Source organism: Panicum virgatum, chromosome 9N (genome assembly GCF_016808335.1).
Source record: "Panicum virgatum strain AP13 chromosome 9N, P.virgatum_v5, whole genome shotgun sequence".
Taxonomy (NCBI): Eukaryota; Viridiplantae; Streptophyta; class Magnoliopsida; order Poales; family Poaceae; genus Panicum; species Panicum virgatum.
This window is the reverse complement of record NC_053153.1, coordinates 48,799,432-48,806,900: the sequence shown is the minus strand read 5'-3', so window position 1 is coordinate 48,806,900 and position 7,469 is coordinate 48,799,432. Positions and strand designations below refer to the sequence as shown.

Sequence of the window (7,469 nt, the reverse complement as noted above, 5' to 3'; positions counted from 1 at the left end):
CAGTTTTCTCTTTCTTTGATACACTCAGGCAATTGCTGGAGGCAGATAAGTCCCTACGGGAGTACAGGAATAAGGCCCAGGAAAGTATAGACGGATGGTCAATGGTGGATCAGTTGCTGCTCAAGAATGGCAAGGTGTTTGTTCCGGCCTCATATGATGTTGTTCCTTCCTTGCTGGAGTTTGCTCATGGTCTGGGGCATGAGGGTATCCAGAAAACTCTCCACCGCCTCCGTTCTGACTTTTACATTCCGGGGGATCGTCGTTTGGTGCGGGAGTATGTGCGGAACTGTGAGACTTGTCAGCGAAATAAGACAGAACATCTAAGGCCGGGTGGGTTATTACAACCGCTAGACATTCCATCAACAGTTTGGTCTGACATTGCCATGGATTTCATTGAAGCTCTTCCTCGGGTAAATGGCAAGACAGTTATTTTGACAGTGGTGGATCGTTTTTCTAAGTATGCACACTTTATTCCTTTGGGACATCCTTACACGGCTGCATCAGTGGCAAAGGCCTTCTTTCAGGAGATTGTTCGCCTACACGGGCTGCCGGCAACTATTGTGAGCGATCGGGACCCAGTTTTCACAAGTGATTTTTGGAAGGAGTTATTCAATCTTACTGGTGTCCGTTTGCAGTTCACTTCTGCTTTTCATCCTCAGTCGGACGGACAATCAGAGGCTACTAACAAAATCATAGCTATGTATTTGCGCTGTTTGACAGGAGATCGGCCTAGGCAGTGGGTTCGCTGGCTCCCTTGGGCAGAGTTTTGCTATAACTCTTCTTATCAAGCATCACTAAAGACTTCGCCTTTTAAGGTGGTTTATGGTCGTGATCCCCCTGCGCTGCGTGCTTATGAACAGGGTGAAGCCCGCTTGCCGGCGGTTGAGCAACAGCTACTTGAGCGAGATGAATTCATTGCTGAAATTCGTGATCGTCTTGAGCAGGCACAGCAGTATGCTAAAGTGCAGTATGACAAGAAACATAGAGAGTTATCCTTTGAAGTAGGCCAGTGGGTTTGGCTTCGTTTGCTCCATCGGCCGATGGCTTCTCTCGCTGTGAAGGGTCGTGGCAAACTCGGTCCACGATATTTTGGGCCGTATCAAGTGGCAGAAAAGATTGGCGAGGTGGCTTATCGCTTGGACTTGCCAGCGGGAGCACGCTTGCATAATGTTTTCCATGTTGGATTACTCAAGCCCTTTCACGGAACTCCTCCTGTGGCGCCAGCTCCTTTGCCCCCGGTACAGCATGGGCGTGTCTGCCCTCAGCCAGCCAAGGTTCTCCGAGGTAGGCTTGCCCGTGGTCGTTATGAAGTGTTAGTGCAATGGGTTGATCAGGATGCTTCGTCAGCCGCTTGGGTGGCATTGGACGATTTCAAGCGACTGTACCCTGATTACCAGCTCGAGGACGAGCTGTTGCTCCAGGGGGGGAGAGATGTTATGACCGGCAAGACCTACCAGCGCCGCAACAAGATGGTCGTGCCGCAGGAGTCCGGCAACAAACGTGGCTAAAGGAGTCCCAGACGGTCTACAATCCGGCTGCAAGTCCAACGGATAGATATGGACGTTTCGGTTAGAGAAGATTTAGGAGATTGGTTGTGTACTTTCTTGTTGCTTAGTTATATTTGCTTTCCTGGAGATAATCTTATATAAGATCACATTGTATCAGTTTGGACTAGGCAGTTAATGAGATACATCTAGCTTCCCAGCCTATTCTCTGTTTCCCCGTCTCTTTCTCCCAGTTATCCGGCGACGTCGCAGACGGCGCCGACTCGCCAGGGTCCCAGACCTCGACCTTCCACCCACCACAGCTACAACCTGCGCCAAGTTCCGCCGTCCAACACTGCTCCGTCCAGCCCGACCAGCCAGGAACGTAACATGGGTTTGCCCGGTTGTTGCAGTTGCTTAGCCGGCCGGCCTAGGGGAGGCCGGCCGGCCTCCCTCTGGCCCATCTCGGCCTCTGGTTTTGCCGAGACTCCGCTCTGCCTTCGTGCATTCTCCAGGGAAGTGGGTTGCTGAAGTTCTTTTGGTCTTGGGCTGTCTTGTGGATCTTTGGATGGATGTTGAAGCCTTTTGGTGTATCCAATTGAACCAAGGCCCAACCCTCAACTCAGAGCCCCATGCATGTGTCACATTGCCACTGGTTCGAAGCCGGGACCGTGTTCTTGGAGGTGCCAGGCCGGCCGGCCTCTTGCCCTTTTCTGTCCATTTTTGGTACACCTGTTCCTGGAATCAAAACTCATCCAAAACTTATGGAACTCGTTAGAATTAAACAAACTATGAATGGAACATAGTGTAAAGCTCATGTTATTTCCGAGAAGTTGACGGCTTAAAATGTGAAATTATGGCCTTCAACACCGCACTGCAGTGATCTCCGACGGGAGGTACGCTCCTACCCTTCGCGATGGATGCTGGGTAAGAACTGTCCTCTGATCTATGTGCTTGCGAGTGTGTAGCAGCGAAGTTCGATTCCGATCGATTTGAGGATGCAGCATCCATGAACGAAATGGGAACAGAGAAGGACCACGACTGATACGTATGTTTTTTTTTGGTATTCGGTAGGATTGATCTGGATGGGGCATTTAGGTTGTGCGTCCAGATTTCTCAATTCACCGCTAAGATTGATGACGGTACAACAGTTGATATGCAAAGGAAGTACGATGAATGGATTGTGGACTATCGTTCATACACCATGCAGAATTTACAGAAGGACTTGGCAGCTAGGGTTAAATGGGGAAGTTGCCAGCATCTTTTGATTTCTGAATTTGATATGTCTGGTATGGGGGAAAGGAATTTGGATGATGATGTAGCTTTGTCACTTGCATTCTCTGAAAGGCTTGCTGAAAAGAAGCTGTTTTTGTTTGTGGATGTTGAGGACAAGGCTATGCAAATGGAAGGTAACTCAGGTATCACAGAGGGTGTCATGAGTAGTGTGGTGACAGAGAATGGTAGTGCTCAAGTAAACTCAGGCAAGGAGGTTCCATATGTCATTGATTGGGATAGCCTACAGATCGAACCAATTGCAGAAGACCAAATAGGTTCTGCAGTCCCATTGATGAGTGAAGATGCTATGTATGCATTTCTTGGTCTTCAAGCGGAAGATGAGAGAGCAGAGCAAGCAAGGGCAGAGTTACCAGTTGATGAGTCTGAAGTTGTAAACACTACTGCCATTGGTGATATGGACCTCACAGGGGCAGAGTTACCAGTTGATGATAGAATCCCTGGTGAAGAGTTAGCTTTTTATGATATGGAAGACCCTCCTATGGAAGTTGGAACAATCTATCCTTCTATGAAAGAATTCAGGGCAGCAGCGAGGCAACATGCCATAAAGCGTCAGTTTAACATGGGAACAGAGAAATCCTGTAGAGATAGGTTCCGGGCCTATTGCAAAGTTGAGGGTTGTCCATGGGCTATTGTGGGAAGGTTGATGCGTGATGAGAAGCAAGTCAGGGTACAAACTGTTAACTCTGCATCCAATTGTAGTGCATATTTTGTTTCATACTAACCTAATATTAATTTTGTTATACTGTGACTAATGTGGTCATTTTGCAGGTTACATTGAATAAACATGACCATTTTTGTTCATCAACTAGTAGAGTGAAGACTAAGATGGCTTCATACCATTGGGTAGCTGAGAAATCTATCCCTCTTCTCAAGAAGGACCCCAGCTTAGGTGCAAAGAAGTTGCAAGCTCAGTTAGAGGATAAATATCAAGTCACAATTGGATGTTCCACGGTGTGGGCTGGTCTACAGATTGCATCAGAAAAAGTAAAGGGTACATGGGAAGAGAGTTTTGGCTTATTGTTCAACTTCAAGGCAGAGGTAGAGCTGAAGATGCCTGGGAGTGTGGTAGAGATAGAAGTCATACAGAAAGAAGATGGTATGTATTTTCATAGATTCTTTTGCTGCTTCAAACCTAGTATTGATGGGTTCCTAAATGGCTGTCGGCCATACTTGAGTATAGACTCCACAGCTCTCAATGGTAGGTGGAATGGGCACATGCCATCAACCACTGCATTAGATGGGCACAACTGGATGTTTCCAGTTGCATTTGGATTTTTTGATGGAGAAACTACTGACAATTGGACTTGGTTTATGCAACAACTGCAAAAGGCAATTGGTAATCCTCCAAATCTAGCTATAAGTTCAGATGCTTGCAAGGGTATAGAGAAAGTTGTGAAGGCATTTTTTCCTTGGGCAGAGCCGCAGAGCATAGAGAGTGTTTCTTGCACTTGATGAAGAATTTTGTGAAGCAATTTCAGGGCCCAGTGTTTGGGCGCATGTATCCTGCTGCAAGGACATTCCAGCCAGCATATCATGACTATTTAATGAACAAGATATATGAAGCAAGTAGCAAGGTTAAGCCTTATCTGGATCAGCACCGTAGCCTCCTTTGGATGAGGAGCAAATTCTCAGAAGAGATCAAGTGCGAACATAACACGAACAATGTTGCAGAGGTTTGGAACAATTGGGTGAAGGACATTAAGGACTTCCCAATAGCAGAGCTTGCAGATACATTAAGGACAAAGTTGAGTGGCAAGTATCAGGGAAGCCATGCCCACATGGTTTGGCCCTCATAATTACTTACAGAAATCCTGAGATGGAAGAATATCTACATCCTTACTTTTCAGTACATCATTTTAGGGCAGCATATGCTGGAATCATTAAGCCATTGCCAGACAACTCTCAATGGCCCAAGGTGTATCTTGGCTTCAAGGTTCTGCCTCCTCTAACAAAGAGAGCAGTAGGGAGACAAAGAATATGATACCTGGGTTTCTAGAGAACAAGGGAAACAATCCTAGAACCAAAGGTTTATGGCAGGTCCAATGTAAAAATTGCGAAGCATTTGGTCATCGATCCAACTCATCAAAATGCCCTCTGAATGGAACTAAGAAGAGGTAGCATCTTAGTTTTTTGTTGTAGGTTGATAAATGAACATCTCATAATCCTTGTTTACAACTCTTATAGGAAAAGTCGTGCCAAGAAAGGGAATGTGGGAAGGCCACCTGGTTCTAGCAAGAGACGGAAAGGAGATGCACAGGAAGGCCCTGCACAGGAAATCCCTATAAACAGAAGTCCTGGTCCTGTGACAAGGAGAGATTCTACAATTTTCCTTCTCTGCAAGCTATTTCTAATTTTTTTTAGCCAACTTGACAATTGTTTATTGTTTTAGCCAAATGGCATTAAGTCCTACTGTGAACTAAAGTCCTGCTGTGAACAAAAGTCCTGGTGTGAGCAAAAGTCCTGGTCTTGTCACTAGAAGGTGAGATATTCAGCAAATTCTAAACCTTAATTAATCTATATGAACCAATGGACCTGTAATGACTTCATTACACTTTGTATACTCTTTTTCAGGCAATTGGCATTAAGCATGGAATTAGAGGCCTCTAATCCTGTTGCTGTCGCCCCTCCTCTTGATCTGCACACTACTCCTATGAGAGTAGCAAGGAAGAAGCAGGCAGTGAAAAAGATTACTCCCAGGAAGGCAAAAAAAAAATAAAAAAATAAATACCATACTGCACTTGTGGTCATGTACTTTGATTGGTTTTGTATGGCATGTATGGCACTTTTGTGTTTCGGATGGCACTTGACATTTTGAACTTTGCTTACGTTTGGCGCTTTGAACCATGGAACCTTGCTTTGAACCATGGAACCTTGCTGTATGCTACCAATTATTGCCGTGAAACCACATGGAGATGATCAATGTCATTTTGTTTACTTCCAGTGTGATATGTTAAATGTTTATTTCTTACAAATGCATCATATATGGGGATGTGCTGTCAAAATTTTGAAAAAATAAGGACCATATAAGGGCCGGGCATTGCTGGGGTGAGGTGGGGATGGGTCTGCGGCAGTCAGTCGCCCAACGGGAGAGAACAGAGAGCCAGTCGCCCATCATGGCTGCCCAACGGGAGAGAACAGAGAACCAGTGCCCATCGTGAGAGAACAGAGAGAATAAATAAGAGGCAAGGGTACTTTGGTCATTTCAAGTGCCTTGGAAAATAAAAAGAAAAAGGAAAATGAGTTAAAAGAGAGAAAATGTGAAGGAACACCTGAAATAGAACAATTCACATCAACAGTGTCAAATTCCGATAGGCGCGCAAACCGAGTCCCAAATCCAGTGAGGCGTGCAAATTGGGACACAAATTCTGAAATTCCTCACGATGGGATGGGGGGTTTAAGTGCAAAAAAATCCAACTTCTGACCCTAGCCATCAGATGAGCATCATGTGACCTAGATTAGAGTTTCCATAGTTCCTGGTTGGTTTCCATAGGATACACTACAGATTATGAGTGCTAATAGGTACTAAAATTTAAAATTTACTACACAACTTTAGTACTCCCCTCCACCCTAAATTAATAGTCATTTTGGCTTTTATAGATTGTTATGCATCTATATATATTATCTCTAGTGTATAGTAAAATCTATAAATCTAGAAAAGCCAAAACGACTAGTAATTTGGGACGGAGAGTATAATATATAAGCCAGCTGTAACCACTTTTTACTCAAGTCTCATAAGGCCAGTCTCAATGGAACTGATATATGAGTGTCATGAACGTAAATTTGCTGACATGGTAGAGTTATTATAAAGAGGGAGGATGGGAGTGTCATGGAATGTGAGAAAAGTGTTATCACCATGACACTCCTTGAACTCGACTACCTAGTTCATAGTCTTGGTAACTATGCCGATGACACTCTCACTAAGACTGGCCTAATATAAGACACGCTTGTCGGTGTTTAACCGCCAAGCTCTCCGAGGTATATCCCGAGGAGATTGATTGTAGGCAGGGACTTTCCGAGATCAGAACGCGATGGTGCAAGGAACACAAAGATTTAGATAGGTTCAGACTGCTGGAGCGTAATACCCTATGTCCTGTGTGGTTGTTTGTATTACCTAGGTGTTGATCGTTGTTTTGGAGGGGTCCCTACCCGCCCTTATATATTCTGGGGGAACATGGTTACATGGAAAGTCCTAGCCGAGTACTATCAGAGTCCTACTCGGATGTAGTCAGGTAGTTCCCTTGTACATTAACTAGTTCTACTACTATGCGAGTAGTTACTGAAGAGGTAAGGTACATCCATGCGCTGTCCCTTACTCTAGAATATTCCTCGTCTGTGAGTAGTCCCGCTACCCTGGGTCTAAGAAGCCCCCGAGCTCTTCGTAGTCGAGATCTGCCGGCGTCGAGTACTTCTGAAAGCGTGTTCGAGTGCTTCGACTGCTTTCAGGTTACATCTTGTCATCCTGGAGTTCATTAAGTGCTTCAAGTAGTCTTCCGAGTACTTATTAGGTTGCATCGAGGTTAAGAGGTGCTCAGGCCCTGAATCTTCTTTCATATATGGTGCGTGATATACTCGCATTCCATATGGAGTAGCCCTCGAGCCTTGGGTTAAATCGTAGAATTAGGCTGAGGATCAAATCAGTCTTCAAAAGATCTTCCAAATTTCATTTGAAATTCAAATCTTCTTTGAAAA

General features: G+C 45.1%; 1 long non-coding RNA gene across 1 annotated transcript; it reads left to right on the top strand.

Annotated features, from left to right (window-relative positions):
- The first annotated feature begins 4,727 nt into the window (after positions 1-4,727).
- LOC120691654 lies at positions 4,728-5,607 on the top strand. Its single transcript, XR_005682343.1, has 3 exons — positions 4,728-4,894; positions 4,965-5,259; positions 5,352-5,607. It is a non-coding gene; the product is annotated as an uncharacterized LOC120691654 (long non-coding RNA).
- Positions 5,608-7,469: the final 1,862 nt, after the last annotated feature.